Source organism: Pan troglodytes, chromosome 23, assembly GCF_028858775.2.
Source record: "Pan troglodytes isolate AG18354 chromosome 23, NHGRI_mPanTro3-v2.0_pri, whole genome shotgun sequence".
In the NCBI taxonomy this organism is placed as follows: domain Eukaryota; kingdom Metazoa; phylum Chordata; class Mammalia; order Primates; family Hominidae; genus Pan; species Pan troglodytes.
Genome location: NC_086016.1, coordinates 21,581,350 through 21,603,718, shown reverse-complemented (window position 1 = coordinate 21,603,718; position 22,369 = coordinate 21,581,350). Strand labels below are relative to the sequence as shown.

The 22,369-nt window shown below is 47.4% G+C and overlaps 1 long non-coding RNA gene across 2 annotated transcripts; it reads left to right on the top strand.

Annotated features, from left to right (window-relative positions):
- Positions 1 to 4,388: 4,388 nt before the first annotated feature.
- LOC107970365 (uncharacterized) lies at positions 4,389 to 20,373 on the top strand. 2 transcript variants are annotated; one of them, XR_008541678.2, is made up of 5 exons: positions 4,389 to 5,079; positions 6,231 to 6,345; positions 14,580 to 14,780; positions 15,098 to 15,219; positions 19,199 to 20,373. It is a non-coding gene; the product is annotated as an uncharacterized LOC107970365 (long non-coding RNA). The 2 variants fall into 2 exon arrangements; XR_010156216.1 differs by having other exon boundaries at positions 4,395 to 5,079; positions 6,224 to 6,345.
- Positions 20,374 to 22,369: the final 1,996 nt, after the last annotated feature.

Below are 22,369 nucleotides of genomic sequence, written 5' to 3'. Positions count from 1 at the left end.
CTCCACCACCATCAGACCTGAGACTCTCAAAGGTCAGAGACGGGCAAGCAGCAGCCACTCAGTGAGAGAGGGAAAGGGATGGCAGGCAGGCCCCAGCCTCAGACTAAGCCAGCACTGGAGAAACTCAAAGGTGTTCAGGTTACTGTCACTTATTTTTCAGAAAAACAAAATAGGATTTAGAAAAGCTATCATCTGTGCACATACCAAATCATTCTTCATGAGCAGAGTTTTCACCCCAATCACCACCCTGACTGTGCCCTCCTCTGCTCGCTGTGAGATGCCATCTCAAACAGCTCCCAAATGGCCCTTCCTAGGACAAACACAAGCCTCAGCTCAGACAAACAGGGCTGCACAATGTGCGTGTTCCCTCAACTTCTCCAGCAAATGCTCACTTCAGTTAAATTGAGGAGAAAAGCTCCTCCTTACTGAACAGCAAGAAGGGAAAGACAAGGCGTGCAAAAACAGTATCACATCTTAAAAGTTACCCTCCACCTTACCCCAGCCTTACCCTAACTTTACCTCACCTTACTCCAACTGTAGGCCACCCTACCCCAACCTTACCCCACTTTACCCCAACCTTGTTCTATCTTATCCCAGCATTACCCCACCTTACCCCACTTTACCCCAACCTTGCTTTATCTTATCCCAGCCTTACCCCACCTTACCCCATCCTTACTCCAACTTTACCCCAACCTTACTCCAACCTTACCCCACCTTACCCCACTTTACCCCAACCTTGCTCTATCTTATCCCAGCCTTACCCCACCTTACCCCATCCTTACTCCAACTTTACCCCAACCTTACTCCAACCTTACCCCAAGCTTACCCCCACTTTACCCCAAGCTTACTCCAACCTTACCCCAAGCTTACCCCCACTTTACCCCAAGCTTACTCCAACCTTACCCCCTTACTCATCTTACTCCAACCTTACCCCAACTTTGCCAAACCTTACTTCATCTTAGCCCACCTTACCCCAACCTTACTCCGCCTTACCTCAACCTTATCCCACCTTACCCTAACCTTATTTTACCTTACCCCAACTTTAGCCACCGTACACCAACCTTACTCCACCCTTAACCTCATCCTTACTCCATCCTACTCCACCTTGCTCCAATCTTACTTTCAGTAAAATGGCAATGATAATCATATCTAACTCATGGGGATGTTGTGAAAATCAAATGAGAAAATACATATGAAGCACTCAATAAATATTAACATTTTAATTAGCCTTTGAAGATTTTAAATTTGGTGAAAATTTATAAACAAAAACTCCATGTTTTTTTGTAAATTAAATCAGAGTAAACCGTTATTGTTACTTCACTTAAAACATTAATTTGCTATTTATTTATTAAGATGGAGTCTCTCTCTGTGACCTAGGCTGGAGTGCAGTGGCACGATCTCAACTCGCTGTAGCTTCCGCTTCAGTAGCTGGGACTACTGGCGTGTGCCACCACACCTGGCCAATTTTTTTGTTTTTAGTAGAGACAGGGTTTCATATATTGGCCAGGCTAGTCTCAAACTCCTGACCTCAAGTGATCCGCCTACCTCGGCCTCCCAAAGTGCTGGGATTACAGGCATGAGCCACTGTGTGGGCTTAATTTGCTATTCACATTGATCTGGCTGGAGCAATTAAACACCTCTGAGATGAAGCTCAGATAGCCAAGGAAAAGGCAGAGTCCTTCTGGCCACAGTGTAGTCTCTGGCAAGAAGCTAATTCCACCAGGCCTTCATCTTCTCAACCATAAACAAGGGGTGTGGTTGTTTATGGTTGAGAACAAAGTGAGTGTTGTCAAAGGGGTGTGTATTCTGAAGAGTAGTTATAAGGCATACCAACAACCGCTGTTCTTCTCTTGTGCAGCTAGTGAGTGCAGAATACATGCCCCTTTGATAACACTCATTTTGTGCTGAGAGCACCACTCAGCAGAGGAGGAGGCTCCAGGCTCCAGGCAGAGCTGTACAGCAGTATGAGGAGGCCAGTTCCAGCCCTGGGTCCTCCCATGAGACCCTGGGATCTTGGATGCACCTGGCTGAACACTTACCACCAGCTCCCTCTATCCACACAAACACTGACACACAGGAAATCCCCAGATGTTATGACACCAGTGCAAGAGCTTAGAGGGCCTATTCTCGAACTGCCACTTAATGATGGTTTGGCCAAACAGGATACATGCCAGCCCCTGGCTCCTGCCAGCCAGCACAAGGTGACCCTGCAGCCTACTCTTGCCTTGCAACTGGAAAAGTCTCTCTCTCTCTCTCTCTGCTCATCTCCCTCTTTTCTGGGAGTGTTAATATGGATGATAGTCAAATCTGTTCTAATTGGGCCCTTGATTTTTAGCTCAACCCATATTTCCTGTGTATTTTCTGCTGAGGCCATCCAGCTGAATCCCTGGCACCCAGAACACCAACAGATACTCAGTAAATACTCGTTGAGTGAATCACTCCAACATTATGAGGTAGGTCTTCTCATCCACATTCTGCAATATGAGGCAAATCGCCAAGGCTAAGTGAACTGGTCAAGATGACTTGGCTAGTAAATTGCCATTAGGTACCTCCATGGAGATGCTCCCCAGGCCTCATGCACCTGGTGTGCAGCACTGACCTCACCTCAGCCCTCCCTCCTCATCCTGCACTTCCCCACCCCACCATCCCCCAGCCCACTCTCCTTCCTGAACTCCCTGTGTCAGCTCCAGCTTCCACTCTCTTTCACCAGCACTTCCTACAGCCACCTCTCTCTCCTAGCTTCTCGCCTTTACAACCGTTCTCCACGAGGCACCAGGGCAAGCTGCCCTAAACCCAAATCTGACCAGGCCCTTCTCTGCCTAAGGCTCTGCAATGGCTCCCCACCCTCTAGAGAATAAAAGTCAAGCTCCGGTTTTACACTCCAGCGTCTGCTTCTAGTTCTCCAAACACATCACAAACTCCCTGGCTTTCCTGCTTGCATTCCTACTGTACCTAGGGGACCCATCTCACACTGCCTGTGAACTCCCATTTCTGCCAAGCTCAGGTCCCACTTCTCTAGGAAGCCCCCCTGCCCTCACCCCTAGGTCCAGGTCAGGCAGGGACAGCTGTAATCCTCAACATCACAGGGTATAGATACAATTACCTAGTTATGTGTCCACCTGCCCTATTCAAGTAGAACCACCTGAGGGCAGAGACTAGGTCTTTTTTGATCTTTGGATGCTGAGTGCCTGGCACAATGTCTGCACTTGGTGGACACTTCAGTGTCTTAATGATTCAATTCACCCAGTTTTCCAAACCTAGGCATCATCTTAGATTCTGCTCTAATCGGGAGCCTGTCAATTACTCTGCCCAAAATCTCTCTGGAATCCTTCTTTCTCCCTCCCCACTGCACTCCTGAGCTCAGGCCCTCATTATTCCCTGGACTGAGACTAACTTCCTTCCTCCGAAATCCCCTTTGTATAATTACAATTCCTGTCTGGTTCCTGTAAGTCACTTTACTGAAACACACATCTTATGTAAATTCCACGCCTAAAGACCCTCTGCAGCGTTTCAGGACCTGCAGATGAAGGGGGCTTTCAAGACATTCCCCATGCCTTTCCCACCTCCCGCTCCAAGCCCACCTCTTGCCTCCCTACGAGCCCAACACCGCTCTAGCGATCATTCCCAGAACTCTCTAGACACATCTATGCCCTATGCAGGCTTTCAGGCATCTGCTGTGCCAGGATGCTCCTAGGGCCATCTCCCGTCTCGGCCATCTCCCGTCTTATCCTTCAAGTTCTGGTTCAGAGGTCATCTACTTGACGAAACCTGAGCTGCCCCCTCCTCCCACTCAGAACTCATCCCCTGCCTCTCCTCTCTGACCCCAGGCACTTTCACCGCCACTCCTTACACCACAAGGTCCCTGCCCCACCTTCCTGGCACCAGGCTGCAGCACCCAACGCAAGCGCGTGCAACCAGTCATTAAGCGGCCGCCCCGTTTCCTTCCATTTAACCTTGCTGCGTCGAACATATCGTGCACCCTCTTCATCTCAACAATGGGAAGAAAGAGTTCCAGGGCTATGACGTGCCTGGCCCAAAGCCACGGTGTGGAGCAGAGCTGGGACCTAGGCCTTCTAATTGGAAATCTTATTTATGCGCAGCACTGAACGCGCGGGTCGGCAGTGAGGACCCCAGGGGTCCGGGGTTGAGGGGGCCGTGCCAGCTGCTTCCGCACCATGGCCACCCTGCTCACGAGGACTCAAGTCCGTGCATTTGCTGAGCATTTGGTCTCCTTCCACACTCGGTTGACCAGAACCATTCTCTCCTTCCCGCAGCTGATACGAGAACTTGGGGGGCAGTTGCTGTCTAGTGTCCCCCACGTCGGAGCGGAAGCCCACGGCGCCACACACGCACCACGCACGCCTCGCACATGCGCAGCCCTCGCTCTCGCACGCAACTCGTGGCCACCTAGCCTAGAGGCGGCTGCCAAGCGTCCTGGCTGAGGGATGGCGGGACCCCAGGCGGCTGGAGTGGAGAAAGTTGACCGCCCCCGTCTTTTCTGCCCCGTGGGTGGCTACTGCGTGCCCCCAAGTAACCCAGAGATTGAGGGCCCCCCAGTGCGCGGCGGCCGGGGGTCAGGATGCGGGACTCCCCTCCACCGCCATGATCTCGCAGTGTGGGGGAGCGCTCAGGGACAGAAATGAGGCCCGAGATGTGTGCCTTCTCCTTGCTCCTGACCACTGACTTCGTTATTCCAAATACGCAGCCGAAACCATCGCTCTTGCAGGTGCAGCTTTTCTCTGCCTCTCCTATGTGGAAAGCAGCGCAGCGTGGACTCCAGCCAAACTCCCTCGATTGGATTGCAGCTCTCTGGCTCTCTGTCCCTGTGACCTTGGGCAGTTTACCTCCTCTATGTCTCAGTTTCCTCAGCTGTGCAAAGGGGTTACTGATCCTGCTTAACGGGGTGGGTTGTTGTGAAGAGGAAATGAGTTAACATAAGTAGAGAAAGAGACTGGTGCCTGGCAAGCACTATGTGAGTGTTTTGATGTTATTATTGCTGTTTTTATTAGAGCTGTGTGTAACGGGACGTTTAATGAGCCTTTTCCTGTTACCCTGGAATTAGTGAGTCAGGGCACAAAGGTGAGTACCCAGAGGCATTCAGTATCCCACACTGTAAAGGCAGCACAACATGGCAGCACCCAGAGCTTATTGTTAGAGGGCTGAAGAGCCAGCCCTGCCATTCCGAACCACCACCACCCTACCCTCAGGCTTACATAACTGGGCAACAGGGGAGGGATGGGGCGGGAGGAAGGGTAAGAGTTTCCTTAAGCAGCCTCCTGGGTGCAGAAATAGGGAGGGTGCGGTGCTATTACTAAAGCCAACAGGGTGTAGCTCAAAGAGAGTTACCATAATGACTTCAGATGCCTAAAAAAGAGAGGCTGGCATCTTCCCTGATTGGATGTCTGCTTGGACAGTGTGAGCTTGCTAGACTGCCTTTATACCTGGCTTTGAAGAAATCTAGAAAACTCAGAGACCTCTGGGCAGGGGTCTTCAGGGGGCTTCCCTGTCATTGCTTGTGCTGTCCAATGCCAGACCCCATCCACTAGGCAAGAGGCTGTGGAGCAAACAGCAATAGGGAGTAACACTGATGGCAAAGCTAGTTGGAGTTGGGAGTGAAGGAGGTTGAGCTAGAGCTCGTTTCCCATATCAGAACACTCTATACTGAAGATACCCTGCAGAGCCTTTGGAAAAACTTACATGAACTCCCCATGAAAGAAGGTCAGTGGGGCTGGGCGCGGTGGCTCATGCCTGTAATCCCAACACTTCAGGAGGCCGAGGCGGGCAGATTACGAGGTCAGGAGTTCGAGACCAGCCTGACCAACATGGTAGAACCCCGTCTCTACTAAAAATACAAAAATTAGCCAGGCGTGGTGGCACTTGCCTGTAATCCCATCTACTCAGGAGGCTGAGGCAGGAGAATTGCTTGAACTCAGGAGGCAGAGGTTGCAGTGAGCCGAGATCACGCCACTGCACTCCAGCCTGGGTGACAGAGCGAGACTCCGTCTCAAAAAAAAAAAAAAAAAAAAAAAAAAGGTTAGTGTACAGAACGGCCTCACAGAGATCAAAAACAGCTAGTTGGAGAAGTTAAGTTACCTGATTTTAACACTTTAGGGAGGGATTAGATCATGAGGACTCCAACTTCATGAATAGATTAGTGCCCTTATAAAAGGGCCTGAAGGAACCAGCTAGCCCTTTTATGCCTTTCCATCTCTTTCACCGTGAGTACACAGTGTTCATTTCCTCAAGAGGACACAACAAGGCACCATCTTGGAAGCAGAGAGCGAGCCATCACTGGACACCAAACCTGCAGGTGCCTTGATCTTGGACTTCCCAGCCTCTATAACTGTAAGGGATGAATTTGCTGTTTACAAATTATCCAGTTTCAGGTATTTTGTTATAGCAGCACAAACAGACTAAGACACATAATTTTAAAAATTGATTAATCGTACTGCATCAAATTTTAAACTTTGACCACTTCAAAAGACACTATTAGACCAGTGGTTGGTTGCCAGGGGTTGCATTTGAGGGGAGGGGATTGACTAGAAGAGGGTATAGGGAAATTTTGGGAGGGTGATGGGAAAATTCTATATCTTGATTGTAGTGGTAGAATTCACAGAACTCTGCCTAAAAAGGGTGAGTGTTATTAAATGTAAATTATACTTCAATAAACCCAGAGAAAATTAATTTTTAATAAGACCTCATTTAGACAATGAAAGACAAGCTACAGACTAGGAGAATATCTAAACACATATCTCATAAAGTATTTCTACTCAGAATACATAAAGAACTCATTTGGCTCTATAAGAAAATTGCAAACAGGCTGAATGCAGTATCTTAGCATTTTGGGAGGCCGAGGTGGGCAGATCGCTTGAGCCCAGGAGTTTGAGACCAGCTTGGGTAACATGGCAAAACCCCATCTCTACAAAAAAAAAACAAAGAAGTTAGCCAGGTGTGGTGGTGCATGCCTGTAGTCCCAGCTGCTCAGGAGGCTGAAGTGGGAGAGTCGCCTGAGTCCAGGAGGTAAAGGTTGCAGTGAGCTGTGATCGCACCTCTGCACTCCAGTTGAGTGACAAAGTGAGACCCTGTCTCAGTAGATAGATAGATAGATAGACAGATAGATAGATTGATTGATTAATTGATTGATTTACAAACAAAATAATATTTCACCAAAGAAGAAATACAATACAGATGACACATAAGTACCTGAAGGATGCTTGGCCATCATCTGTTGTTAGAGAAACACAAAACCACCAGTGAGACATCACTAAACCAGTACATGTCCACTTGAATGACCCAAATTAAAAAGACTAACAATAGCAAGTGTTGATGAAGATGTGGAGCAACTAGAATTCTCACATATAGCAGGTAGGAATGAATGCAAAATGATTAGGCCAATTTGGAAAACATTTTGGTAATTTCTCATGAAGTTGTAACCACTTAACCATTCAGCTCAGCAATCCTACTGCTAGGTACTTAGCCCAGAGACATAGAAACATGTCACCACAAGACTTACCTATAGCAAAATGTTCATAGAAGCATCATGAATAATAGTCAAAAAGTGGAGGCCGGGCACAGTGGCTCATGCCTGTAATCCAAGCACTTTGGGAGGCCAAGGCGGGCAGATCACCTGGGGTCAGGAGTTCGAGACCAGCCTGACCAACATGGTGAAACCCGTCTCTACTAAAAATACAAAAATTAGCCGGACATGGTGGTGCATGCCTGTAATCCAAGATACTCAGGAGGCTGAGGCAAGAGAATCGCTTGAACCGAGGAGACAGAGGTTGCAGTGAGCCAAGATCGCACCACTGTACTCCAGCCTGGGTGACAGAGCGAGACTCCGTCTCAAACAAACAAACAAAAAGTGGAACAGGTAGATCCATACAGTGGAATAACACTTGGCAGAATAAAGGAACAGACTGCTGCTGCACACAGCAAGAAGGAGTCTCACATTTGTCAGGCTCAGCAGGAGAAGCCAGACACCAAGGGCTGCATACTGTGAAATTCTAGAAAGGCAACACCGTGGTGAGAGAAAGCAGATGAGTACTTAGGGGCTAGGTGTTGGGGGAAAGGATTGACTGCATGGAGCACAAAGTGGGCTCGGCAGTGAAAATATTTTGTATCATAATTGTGGTAGTTATTTGTCAAAAATTGAATTGTGTGCTTAAAATTGGTGAACTTTGTTGTAAGTAAAGTATACCTCAATTTTAAAAAAAATTAAATTAGTGTTAGCCTGAGAAAAATACAGCCAGTGTACCCTGTACGTGGAAAGACTTTTGCCGTTTTCCCTAATTCATTCTCCATGACCTGACATCAGAGAAGGGAGACCCTAAGGAGAGTGGTGGGAATTCAGAGGCAGCACATCCCACCTGTTCTCTTAAAGTGTCCTAAGCCATAAACCCACGTGGTGATGGGAGTGGGCAAAGGCTTACCCTGTATTTGAGATTGAACTAGCTGGACTTTGAATAACTGCTTGGGAACTTACGGGATCTGCCCAAAGTATTGTTAAGGGAAATATGGGAAATTTGACAGAGATTCATTGAAGGTAGCAATTAGAGAAAGTAATTTATACCTCCTGAGATGAGATAGCTCAGTAATTTGCATTTATCATTAAATTAGTATAACAGAGCTTCCACAGAGCATGTGGACACAGTACTGTATTTTCCAAATATATATAGATGCCATTGCAGTTAATAAAATACAGACTCAGCTGGGTGCGGTGGCTCACGCCTATAATCCCAGCACTTTGGGAGGCCGAGGCAGGCGGATCACGAGGTCAGGAAATCGAGACCATCCTGGCTAACACAGTGAAACCTCGTCTCTACTAAAAATACAAAAAATTAGCCGGGTGTGGTGGCGGGCTCCTGTAGTCCCAGCTACTCCGGAGGCTGAGGCAGGAGAATGGTGTGAACCCAGGAGGTGGAGCTTGCAGTGAGCCGAGATCGCGCCACTGCACTCCAGCCTGGGAGACAGAGCGAGACTCCATCTCAAAAATTAAATAAATAAAATAAATTTTAAAAAATTAAAAAATAAAATACAGACTCACTTAAGATATTGCTGAGCTCGGCCTGGCATAGTGGCTCATGCCTGTAATCCCAGCACTTTGGGAGGCCAACGCAGGCAGATCACTTGAGCCCAGGAGTTTGAGATCAGCTTGGACATGACGAGACCCTGTCTTTAAAAAAAAAAAAAATTATAAAATAATACCTACATTGCTGACCTTATAATACACTTTTGTCATTATATATTTTCTTGATCAGCAGATACTGAAAGTGCAGCTGTTATACCAAGGAGTCCTTGGTGTTTGAGGGAGTGTCCCTACAGGGGTGATAGTACAGCCGATACAGTCCTTTGGAAACAAGAATGGAAATGGGGCTGGGCGCAGTGGCTCACGCCTGTAATCCCAACACTTTGGGAGGCCAAGACGGGTGAATCACAAGGTCAGGAGATCAAGACCATCCTGGCTAACATGGTGAAACCCAGTCTCTACTAAAAATACAAAAAATTAGGCAGGCATGGTGGTGGGTGCCTGTAGTCCCAGCTACTCGGGAGGCTGAGGCAGGAGAATGGCACGAAACCAGGAGGCAGAGCTTGCAGTGAGCCGAGATCGCGCCATGCACTCCAGCCTGGGTGACAGAGTGAGACTCCGTCTCAAAAAAAAAAAAAAAAAAAAAAATTAAGATATGGGCCGGGTGCAGTGGCTCATGCCTGTAATCCCAGCACTTTGGGAGGCTGAGGTGGGTAGATTATGAGGTCAGGAGTTCAAGACCAGCCTGGCCAAGATGGCGAAACTCCATCTCTACTAAAAATACAAAAAATTAGCCAGGCCTGTAATCCCGAGTAGCCTGTAATCTCAGCTACTCAGGAGGCTGAGGCAGAGAATTGCTTGAACCTGGGAGGCAGAGGTTACAGTGAGCCAAGATTGTGCCACTGCACTCCAGCCTGGGCAACAGAGCAAGACTCTATTTAAAAAAAAAGAAGATATGATCACATGTTATTAACCCCACACCATCTCCTCCCTCAATTCTCTGCCAATTACCCCCCGAAAACCCTAATTCCCAAATCTTTTTCTTCCATTAAGATCTCTCCTAAATTCCAGATGTCTAGCCCACTGCCTGCTGGACTTCCTCACTTGCTACCTCACAGGCACCTCGAATTCAGCATTTCCAAATTCTAGTTTATCACCTCTCCCAGTGCCCCGATCAGCTCCCTGACACCGTGTGATGCCACAAGTCACACACTCATGCACATGCACAGAACTGGTAACCAAGGCCCATAGCTCTTATCACCTAAATTTCTTTTTTATTTGTATGAATTTATGGGGTATAGGTGCAGTTCTGTTACATCCATAGATTGTATATTGGTGAAGTGTGGACTTTTAGGGTATCCAACACCCAAATATCTGTACCCATTAAGTAACTTCTCACCAGCCACCCCTCTCCCACCCCTCACCCTTCAAAGTCTCCATTGTCTATCATTTCACACTCTAAGTCCTTATGTACATGTTATTTAGCTCCCACTTACAAGTGAGAACCTATGGTATTTGTCTTTCTGTGTCCAGCTTGTTTCACTTAAGATAATGGCCTCCAGTTTCATCCATGCTGCTGCAAAAGATATGATTTTATTCTTTTTTATGTCCAAATAGTATTCCATTGTGTATATATACCATGTTTTCTTTCTTCATTCTTCCATCCATGGACACTCAAGCTGATTCTTTGTCTTTGCTATTGTGAATAGTGCTGCAGTAAACATACAAATACAGGTGTCTTTTTGACGTAATGATTTCTTTTCCTTTAGATACCCAGCAACGGGATTGCCAGATCGAATGGTAGTTCTATTTTCAGTTCTTTGAGAAATCTTCGTACTGTTTTCCATAAAGGTTGAATGAATTTACATCCCCACCCATCACCTAAGTTTCAAGTTCATCCCCAATTTCCCCCCACACTACTTTTGCCTGCAGAATCCTTGCAAATAGCTGCCTGTGCAGTCCCCCTGCCTCCAGTTGCTGCCCCCTCCCCAAAGACTGTGGCTTTGTTTGGATGAGTCTGGCATACCCCATCACCCTTCCCACCCTGCAACGGAAGCCCTCCGGTGGGTTCCCACTGCTCTGAGGACAGAGTCCAAGGCTCCTAGCCAGGCACTGAAGGTCCTGCCTGGGCCAGCCCCAGCAGCCCCCACCCCCCACCCCAGCTCTAGTTCCTTTGTCACCCTGCGGCAGTTCAGCTGTACCCCCACACAGAGAACACTGGAAGGTGCCCAAGGTATGCTTGTTGGGTGGATCAGTCCAATGTTATAAGGTAGGTATTGCCATCACCATTCTGTATATAACTAGATGAGCTCACTGAGGTTAAGACAACTGCACTTAGCTAGTAAATAGAACAGGTCTGGGATGAACCTAGGCCCATTGAACTGGAGAGCCTGAGGTCGTAAACTCTGTGCCAAAGACTTCTTGAGCATGCGAACTCACCGAGATCAGAAGCACACAGCAATGGCTGCACTGCAGTGTTGAGCGGGTGTGGAGATGTGCTTAAATGCCTCAGGGGCAAGGGCCAGGGCATGGGAGAAGCCACATGGTGATGGAAGGTGACTGGGGCCACATGGTGATGGCAGGTGGCCAAGACCAGTATGCAGAAAAGGAAGGCAGCACGTGGCATTGCCGGGGCTATGGACAGTCTTGCAGGGGTGGGGTGCAGTTCTTAGTTTTCCAAGACAGGAGGGCAGCTGCGGGCCTGGCCCTGACAAGATTCCTTTGACTCAGAGAGGAAATCAAGCTGCATGGCCATCAACCCATGCGAGACAGAAACTGGCTCCTCCTTAGCGCCCTGGGGAACAGCACCCCAGCAGGCTGAGCCCTTGAGCTGCAGGAGGAGGAGCTGGCCCAGGTGAGCGTGGAATACTCACCTCCCCGCAGTTTGAGGGGCCCGGCTCTTTCCTTCTGAGGCTACTTTGGAGCCTCACAAATCAGGTGAAAGTTCAGTCGTAATCACACATGTGCTTACATGTAGTAGTTTGTGGAACATTTGCCCTAAACTTGTCCTGGGAACAATCTTTAGAAGAGTTTATTTGGCTGGGCAAGGTGGCTCACGCCTGTAATCCCAGCACTTTGGGAGACCAAGGTGGGAGGTATTGCTTGTGGCCAGGAGTTTGAGACCAGCCTGGGCAACCTAGTGAGACTCCATCTGTACAAAAAAAAAATTTTTTTTTTTTTTGAGACAGAGTCTCGCTCGCTCTGTTGCCCAGGCTGGAGTGCAGTGGCACGATCTCAGCTCACTGCAACCTCCACCTCCCCAGTTCAAGCAGTTCTCCTGTCTCAGCCTCCCAAGTAGCTAGGACTACAGGTGCGTGCCCCCATGCCCAGCTAATTTTTGTATTTTTAGTAGAAGCGGGGTTTCACCATAGTGGTCAGGCTGGTCCTGAACTCCTGACCTCAACTAATCCACCCGCCTCGGCCTCCCAAAGTGCTGGGATTACAGGCATGAGCCACCGTGCCCATCCCCCAAATTTTCTTTTTTAATTAGCTGGGTGTTGGCCAGGCGTGGTGGCTCACGCCTGTAATCCCAGCACTTTGGGAGGCCGAGGCAGGCGGATCACCTGAGGTTGGGAGTTCAAGACTAGCCTGACCAACATGGAGAAACCCCATCTCTACTAAAAATACAAAATTAGCTGGGTGTGGTGGCACATGCCTGTAATCCCAGCTACTCTGGAGGCTGAGGCAGTAGAATGGCTTGAACCCGGGAGGCGGAGGTTGCAGTGAGCCGAAATCATGCCATGGCACTTCAGCCTGGGCAAAAAGAGCAAAACTCTGTCTCAAAAAACAAAACAAAAAAATTAGCCAGGTGTGATGGCATATGCCTGTAGTCCCAGCCACTCAGGAGGCTGAGGCAGAAGGATCGATTGAGCCCAGGAGGTCAAGGGTGCAATGAGCTGTGATCCCACCACTGCATTCCAGCCTGGGTGACAGAGTGAGACCCTGTCTCAAAAATAAATAAATGAATAGTATAAAATAAATAAAAGAGTTATATTTAGAAAACAAAAATGAGCAATTATTAAAAATAAGTTTTTACTTCTATTTTCTTTACTATTAATAATTCTCTAGACCATGGTTCAACAAAACAAATTTTTTTTTTTTGAGACAGATTCTCAAAATTTTTGTTGTGGGGGGGACAGGTTGAGCGATCACAGCTCACTGCAACATCTGCCTCCCAGGCTCAAATGATCTTCCCACCTCAGCCCCTAGAGTAACTGGGACCACAGGTGCACACCACCACGCCCAGCTAATTTTTGTATTTTTTTTTGGTGGAGATGGGGTCTTGCTATGTTGCCCCCGCTGGTCTCGAACTCCTGGGCTCAAGCAACCCTCCTGCCTTGGCCTCCCAAAGTGCTGGAATTACAGGTATGAGCCACCACATGTGGCCCAAATGGATATATGTATATTTTTTTTTATTTAATTTTTTTTTTTTAGTGTTCTGAAGTTTTAAAGTTTATAAATTAAGACTCTCCGGCCAGGCACAGTGGTTCATGCCTGTAATCCTAGCACTTTGGGAGGCCAAGGCGGGTGGATCATCTGAGGTCAGGAGTTCAAGACCAGCCTGGCCAACATAGTAAAACCCCATCTCTATTAAAAATACAAAAATTAGCTGGGCGTGGTGATGCATGCCTGTAATCCCAGCTACTCAGGGGGCTGAGGCAGGAGAATTGCTTGAACCAGGGAGGCAGAGGTAGCAGTGAGCTTAGATGGCACCATTGCACTCTAGCCAAGGCGACAGAGCGAGACTATCTCAAAAAAATAAAAACAAAATAAGCCTCTCCAAATTGTGATTCAATTAAGACCACAAATCTAGAACCTGAGAGCATTGTTTCTTGCCCATAATTTTCTGCACCCTCATCTCTTCTTTACTTTGGATTGCATTCCGCACCCTCCACCTTCATCAGGTCAGTCCCTCAGTGCGTTTTCTACTTTGCCCCAGTTGCGATGGAGCGCTCCTTGTTTCTGTGATCATATTGACATGGAGGTTTCCCAGGCTCTGCCTCCACACTCTCATCACGTGCCCTGCCAGGATCACCCTGCACCTTCCCATCGCTATGAAATGCCACCTTTACCACCCGAACTGGGCTTTGTTGTTGTTGTTAGAGACAACATCTCACTCTGTCGCCCAGACTAGAGTGTAGTGGCTTGACCATAGCTCACTGCAGCCTCGAATTGCTGGGCTCAAGTGATCCTCCCACCTTGGCCTCCCAAAGTGCTAGGATGTATTAAGTTGCTAAATTTATGGTCATTTGTATGTCAGCCATAGAAAACCAGTACACATACTTTTGAGAAGAGGGAGCTGTGTGTTTTTGCCCATTCCTTTGGTGCGTCCACACTGTTGTGGAATGTCCTGCCTCTTCAGTTTGACCACCAGTTACTATGATTTGGAGACTAGTAGGTCATACTAACTTGGGTACTTGTCACTATTTGCTTTGTTGGAATTGCTGAGGACATGTCGGTGTCTATTAATTTCACTCTGTCTCTTGCAGTTATAATGACAGTCTGTTGTAGGTACCTGAGGTATGTGGGTACACATTTTCATTCTCTCATTCAGCAAATATGCGCTGGAATTAGGAGTCTCGCACTTTACTGGCCCCTCCAGCTGCAGAGATGACTGGTCACATTCTCATGGATGAAGGTAACGGCAGAGTAGCGAGGGGCTGTGAACCCCCACTGGAGCTGACTGCCCGCCTAGATCCTGACTCTGCCACTCTCAAGTCCCGTGATGTGTCTCCGTGCCTTCCTTTCCACAGGGGTACATGGATGGCTGGGGCTGCGGGGTAGCGTTGTGTGTGTGCATCCCTGGGAACCATGCCTGGCACTCAGCAGGTGCCAGGTGATGGTACCTGTTGCTACCATCATTGTGACTGGGAACTAACAACAACTAAGACAGGAGTTCTTTTTAAAGAGCACAGTGTTCATCTTGTGGACTGGGACTTGTCATGGCCTCCTTGGTGGGGTCAAATCTGGTGTTGCCTGTGGGGTTCCCTGGGCCTCCTAGAGCTGGTTTCAGAAGGCCTGCAGGGCCAGAGGTGGGGCATGTCACATCATTATATTTTCTGCCTGTTACAGCAAAGGATATGCCACCACCCTCCTGTGTCTGAAGCTTGCCCAGCCAGCAGGTCCAGCTCCAGTGCTGCGTCATGTGAAAGCCTTCCCCACTATCATGGCCTGCCCTGGATTCTCATGGAATTGTGAGAAAACCTCCAAACACTAACTCCCTACCAAGTCAGCCACTCAGCACATCAGAGTAGTGTCACCTCGGGCTGGGACTGTCCAGAACGCTGGAGTCCCACAGCCTCACTTCCCACTAACAGCTGCCTCCCTCCTCTTCCCTGCCCACATGGATTCCAGGCACGGTGGAGTGGAGGAGAACGTCCCATGCTAATGCAGGGCGCCTTGAGAGAGGAACATCTCCACCGTGGGAGGGACAATGAGTCTCTGGCACTGGGGCTTTGGCCTGAACGGTCTGGATCACCTTCACCCAGAAAACAGCCCCCCAGAGCCCAGGGGTCAGGGGAGCCACATTCCCCCACAGTTCAGAGGGCACAGCTGTCACATGCCCATCCCTCCCTCAGAATCAGCCATCCCCACTTGGTTGTTCCAGACCTCTGGTTCCTGCTGGGCAGCCCTTCTGCCCAGACCTCTGAAACAGTTGGCAGATGAATTCATGGTATAAGCTAAGCCTGAGGCCAGCTTCCAAGCAAAGTGTTTTAGATTTATGCTTATTTATTTTATTTTATTTTTTAAAGACAGAGTCTCACTGTGTCACCCAGGCTGGAGTGCAGTGGCACGATCTCGGCTCACTGCAACCTCCGCCTCACTGGCTCAAGCAATTCTCCTGCCTCAGCCTCCCGAGTAGCTGGGACTACAGGCACACGCCGCCACGCTGGCTAATTTCTTTTGTACTTCAGTAGAGACGGGGTGTCACCGTGTTCCCCAGGCTGGTCTCGAACTCTTGAGCTCAAGCAATCTGCCTGCCTTGGCCTCCCAAAGTGCTGGGATTACAGGCATGAGTCATCCTGCCCGGCCTATGCTTATGTTTTTAAGCTCCAAAGACTACTGGTTCTGGGAAGGACTGGGTCACTATGTGACCTTGTGTAGGTCTCTTTTGGCCCTGAGTCCAGGAGGGCTCTGTGACTCCAGGTTGTGGCTGCGTCTGGCAGCTAACAATTGTTTAGTTTACAGTGTCCTTCCTCTTCATCTTGTTTGCATTCAGTTGCCCATGCCTGCCTCTGGGGGGAGGTGGGAAGGAATGTGGCTCCTGGGAGGAGCCCAGCTCCATGTGCCATTCTGAGGAGCCAGGCTGCACGCCCCTGGGCTGCTGGTGGATGGATGAGTACGCTGGCAGAGGCACTGGGAAGGGAAGACAGAATTGTTGGCCAATAGTCCCCTTTTACTGATTTTCTTGTCATTTTTGTGTTTGTTTTATTATAAAGATAACAGCTGTATTTGAGAAAGAAAGCTCAAACTATAAAGAAAATTTAAAATTGCCCTGTCTTACTCCAACTCCATTCCCTGAAGGTGGCCTGTCTTAACTATTTTTGTTTCTAGTTCTTACAGTGGTTGCCTTCGTAATTCTAAAGCATACAACCCACATCTTGATTTCTCAACTGTGTAGTTTCTTTTGGCTCTATTGTATGAAATCAATGTGAAGTTAACATATTTAGACAACCTCTCCTCCTCTCAACCTCTCAATTTGTTCATTACTTTTAGATCTTGTAATCCAGTGCTTTCAAAATGCAGGTTCCCAGGCCACAGACAAACTCATTGGAATTTGTGGTGGGACCTAGGAATGTGTATTTATAATCGTCTCCCCTAGTTAATTGTGTTCACTAAAGTTTGAAAACCATCATCCTTATAACTAAATAAGTGTCTTAGGAGTTGGGGCATTTTTGTCTGCCCTATCAGAAACCCAGCTAAGGAAGGACATCAATGAAGATGGAGGATGAAGAAATACAAATTTCACCCCTCCACAAAAACAATGAAAAAAGGGAAAAAACTCAAAAATCAACTTTTTAAAAATAGCTCTGGACATTAAAAGGCTTGCAGCAGGCCAGGCATGGTGGCTTATGCCTGTTATCCCAGCACTTTGGGAGGCCGAGTCGGGTGGATCACTTGAGATCAGGAGTTCGAGACCAGCCTTATAGTGAAATCCAGTATCTACTAAAAATACAAAAAACAAAACAAAACAAACAAACAGAAAACAGGCATGGTGGTGCATGCCTGTAACCCCAGCTACTTGGGAAGCTGAGGTAGGAGAATCGCTTGAACCAGGAGGCAGAGGTTGCAGTGAGCTGAGATCATGCCTCTGCACTCCAGCCTGGGCAACAGAGCAAGACTCTATCTCAAAAAAAAAAAAAAAGGGCAAACAAACAAAAAAAGGTTTGCAGCAACATGAGGAAAACATTCAAGAGAAATGCCTCATTCTTAGTAAGAAATAAAGGCTGAAATCTTCCCAAATTTGATGAATTTGGAGTTACTAGTTAAAAAAAAAAGAAAGAAAGTTCTAGCAAGAAAAGCCTAGGATCAGACGGCTTTACTGGCAAATTCCACCAAATGTTTAAAGAGGGGCTAACACCAGTACTTCTCAGATGTGTCCAAAAAACAGAAGAGGAGGGAACACTTACTGACTTATGCTGTGAAGCCCGACAAAGACATCACAATAAAAAATACAGACCAATATCCCTTATAAATTTGGATTCAAAAATCCTTAACAAACAACTAACAAACCAAATTCAGCAACATGTTAAAGGATTGTACACCATGACCAAGTAGGATCTATCCCAGGAATGCAAGGTTGGTTTAAAACACAGAACCTAATCAATGTAATACATCATATTAATAGAATAAAGGGACAGAACCACAAGGTCATCTACATAGGCACAAAAGAATTTGACAAAAACCTTTAACAGGCAGGGTGTGGTGGTTCGTTCATGCCTGTAATCCCAGCACTTTGAGAGGCCAAGGCGGGTGGATCACCCGAGGTCACAAGTTTGAGACCAGCGTGACCAACATGGTGAAACCCCATCTCTACTAAAAATACAAAAAATTAGTGGGGCGTGGTGGCGGGTGCCTGTAATCCCAGCTACTCAAGAGGCTGAGGCAGGAGAATCACTTGAAACGGGGAGGCAGAGGTTGCAGTGAGCCGAGATCACACCATTGCACTCCAGCCTGGGCAACAAGAGTGAAACTCCATCTCAAAAAAAAAAAAAAAAAAATTTAACAAAGTCAGGATACCCTTTAGTGATAAAAATCATGCAATAAACTAGGAATAGGAGGGAACTCGCACAGTCTGATAAAGGGAATCTATGAAAAGCCCACAGCTAACATCATACTTAATGGTAAAAAACTGAAAGCCTTACCCCTGAGATTAGGAACAAGACAAAGATGGCCACTCTTGCCACTTACTTAACATTGTACTAGAAATTCTAGGCTGGGCAACTAGACAAGAAAAAATAACAAAAAGCCATCTAGATTGGAGAGAAAGAAGTAAAACTCCATTTGCAGATGACATGACCTTGTATAAAGAATACCCTAAAGAAACTGGGCATGGTGGCTTATGCCTTTAATACCAGCAATTTGGGAGGCTGAGGTGGGTGGATTGCTTGAGCCCGGGAGTTCAAGACCAGCCCAGGCAACCTGGCAAAACCCCATCTCTACAAAAAATTAGCTGGGCATGGTGGCACACACCTGTAGTTCTAGCTACTCAGGAGACTGAGGTGGGAGGATCACCTGAGCCTGGAAGATTAAGGCCACAGTGAGCCATGATCATGCCACTGCACTCCAGCCTGGGTGGCAGAGTGAGACCCTGTCAAAACAAAACAAAACAAAACCCTAAAGAATCTGCACAAAAACTGGTAGAGCTAATAAGTGAGTTTAGTAAAGTTGCAGGATACAAGATTAATATACAAAACCAGTTGCATTTCTATCTACTGGCAATGAACAATTTGAAAATCAAATTAAGAAAATACAGCATCAAAAGAATAGTCTTGAAATACTTAGAAATAAATTTAATTAAAAAAGTGCAAGGCTGCTATAAAAAATCTACAAGACATTGTTGAAAGAAAATGGAAAGATATTCTATATTCATGGACTAGAAAACTTAACATTAAGATCTTCAGATTTAATGCAATACCTATCAAAGTTTCAACAGCTTTTTTTTTTTTCCAGAAATGGACAAGCTGATTCTAAAATTCATATGGAACTGCAAGGGACACAGAAGAACCAAAGCAGTCTTGGACAAGAACAATGTTAGAAGACTCACTTCTCCATTTCAAAACTTACTACAAAACTATAGTAATCGGCCAGGTGCGGTGGCTCACGCCTGTAATCCCAGCATTTTGGGAGGCCAAGGTGGGCAGATCACTTGAGGTCAGGAGTTTGAGACCAGCCTGGCCAACATGGTGAAACCCCATCTCAACTAAAAAGACAAAAAATTAGCTGGACATGGTGGTGGGCGCCTATAATCCCAGCTACTCAGGAGGCTGAGGCAGAAGAATGGCGTGAACCCGGGAGGCAGAGGTTGCAGTGAGCCAAAATCACGCTGTTGCACTCCAGCCTGGGCAACAGAGCGAGACTCTGTCTCAAAAAAAAAAAAAAAAAAAAAAGTTCATAACAGCACTATTCACAATAGCCCAAAAATGGAAACAACACAAATGACCACCAACAGGTAAATGGATAAACAGAATAAAGGAATATTATTTAGCGTCACAGATAATGAGGTGTTGAATGAGGCTACAGCGTGGATGAACCTGGAAACACTGTGCTAAGAGAAAGACGCCCGACACAAAAGCCCACATACTGTGTGATTCCAGTTTTATGAAATGTCCAGAATAGGCAAATCTACGGAGAGAAAGACGCCAGACACAAAAGCCCACATGCTGTGTGATTCCAGTTCTGTGAAATGTCCAGAACAGGCAAATCCACGGAGAGAAAGACGCCAGACACAGAAGCCCACATGCTGTGTGATTCCGGTTCTATGAAATGTCCAGAATAGGAAAATCTACGGAGAGAAAGACGCCAGACACAAAAGCCCACATGCTGTGTGATTCCAGTTCTATGAAATGTCCAGAACAGGCAAATCCACGGAGAGAAAGACGCCAGACACAAAAGCCCACATGCTGTGTGATTCCGGTTCTATGAAATGTCCAGAATAGGCAAATCCACGAAGACAGAAAGTAGATTGGTGGATACCTAGGGCATGGGGTGGGGAGAAGTGGGGAATAACTGCCAACAGATTTGCGGTTTCTCTTGGGGAAATGGAAATGTTCTGGAATTACATCGTGGCGATGCATGTACAGCATAGTGAATATACTAAAGCCACTGAAGTATAAACTTTAAAATGATTAATTTTATGTTATGTGAATTGTATCTCAATAAAAAATGTTTTAAAAAGGAAAGAAACAGCTGGGCATGGTGGCTCATGCCTATAATCCCAGCACTTTGGGAGGCCGATGTGGGAGGATCACTTGAGGCCAGGAGTTCTAAACTAGCCGGGGTGACCATAGCACGACCTTGTCTCTACAAAAGAAAAATTTAAAAATTCACCAGGTGTGGTGGCACGTGCTTGTAGTCCAAACTACTCAGGAGGCTGAGAGAGGAGGATTGCTTGAGCCCAGGAGTTTGAGACTGCAGTGAGCTATGATTACACCACTGCACTGCAGCCTGGGTGACAGAGTGACACCCTGTCTAAAAAAAAAAAAAGGAAAAAAATCCAACTAGAACAGTCTTAATATAGCAATTTATTGGCTCATGCCAGTGGATGTTCAGAGGTAAGGCAGGCTCCAGGGCTGTTCAGCTTACAGGCTTTACAGAAACATCATAGAGGCTGGGCGCAGTGGCTCATGCCTGTAATTCCAGCACTTTGGAAGGCTGAGGTAGGCAGATCACCTGAGGTCAGGAGTTCAAGACCAGCCTGGCCAACATGGTGAAACCCCATCTCTACTAAAAATATAAAAATTAGCTGGGGCCAGGCGCAGTAGCTCACACCTGTAATCACAGCACTTTGGGAGCCTGAGGCAGGCAGATCACCTGAGGTCAGGAGTTTGAGACCAGCCTGGCCAACATGGTGAAACCCCATCTCTACTAAAAATACAAAAAAATTAGCTGGGCGTGGTGGTGGGCGCTTGTAATTCCAGCTACTTGGGAGACTGAGGCAGGAGAATCGCTCGAACCCAAGAGGCAGAGGTTGCAGTGAGCTGAGATCCTACCATTGCACTCCAGCCTGGGCTACAAGAGCAAAACTCTGTCTCAAAAAACAAACAAACAAAAACTGTGATAGAGACCTGAGTACCTTCCATTGCTCCACCCCTCAGCTTTATCCTAAGGCTGGTTCCCTTAGTGATGGAAGGATGGCTGCCAAGCAATAGGAGTGCGGAGTTTCCCTCTTCGTGTGTTGCTAGGAGCCATTTTTTCACATGGCTGTATCTTGAAAATAAGGACCCCGGTCCCAGAATCCCCAGCAATCTTGCACTGGCCAATTGCTGGCCCACATAGGGTCACATACGCATTCTGAGTCCATCTCCAGCACTAAAGGAAATGCATACCCAGCAGGCTGGGGCCTAACCTCTAAACCTGTCATTGTCAGAGCAGTGGAGATGCTGTGATTTCAGGGACTAGTGACACCAGTGACTCGGGTCCGTCCAACAAGCCACCTTACAGCCACCTAGTGGAGCCTGAACCTGCCCCAGACCTCTATTGCTGTAGATATTTTATGACGGACCCCACTGTGCAAGATGAAGAAATCTTCCTGCTCTACCTCCCCGTTTCCATCAGCTTTACTATTATTTCACATCGTCAAGGTTGCTTACGTTTTCCTTTGTTCTCGCATTACTATCTCCCATCTGGGACTTCCTGGTTGACAGGGTGGCAAGCTTGGGCTTCCTTTATGGTCATTTTGGCCTGCTGATCCTGGGGTCTCTGGTCCTGTGTTTGGAGGTGGCTGTGGAATGTGGGGGGTCCCATCCCAGGGCAGACTTCTTTGTAGGGTGCATGTAGTGGCTGCACTCCAAACACCCCAAACCTCAGTGGCCTGAAACAGCAACAGTCATTTCTGTCATCTCTCATGGCTCTGGGGTTGACTGGGCTCGCCTGGGTGGTTCTTGCTCAGATAGTCACAGAGGCTGGGGTTGCTTGGAAAACTCTTTCCCTCTATCTGGTAGTTGATGCTGGCTGCCAGCTGGAACATCTACATGTGGTCTCTAAGTCTGGTCTGAGTTGCTCACAACATGGCGACTGGGCTCCAAGAGTGAGCCACTAAAGAGGATGAGGAGCAAGTTGTATCACCTCTTATGATCTAGCCTGGAAGTCACATAGCATCATTTCTGTCACAACCTTCCCAGG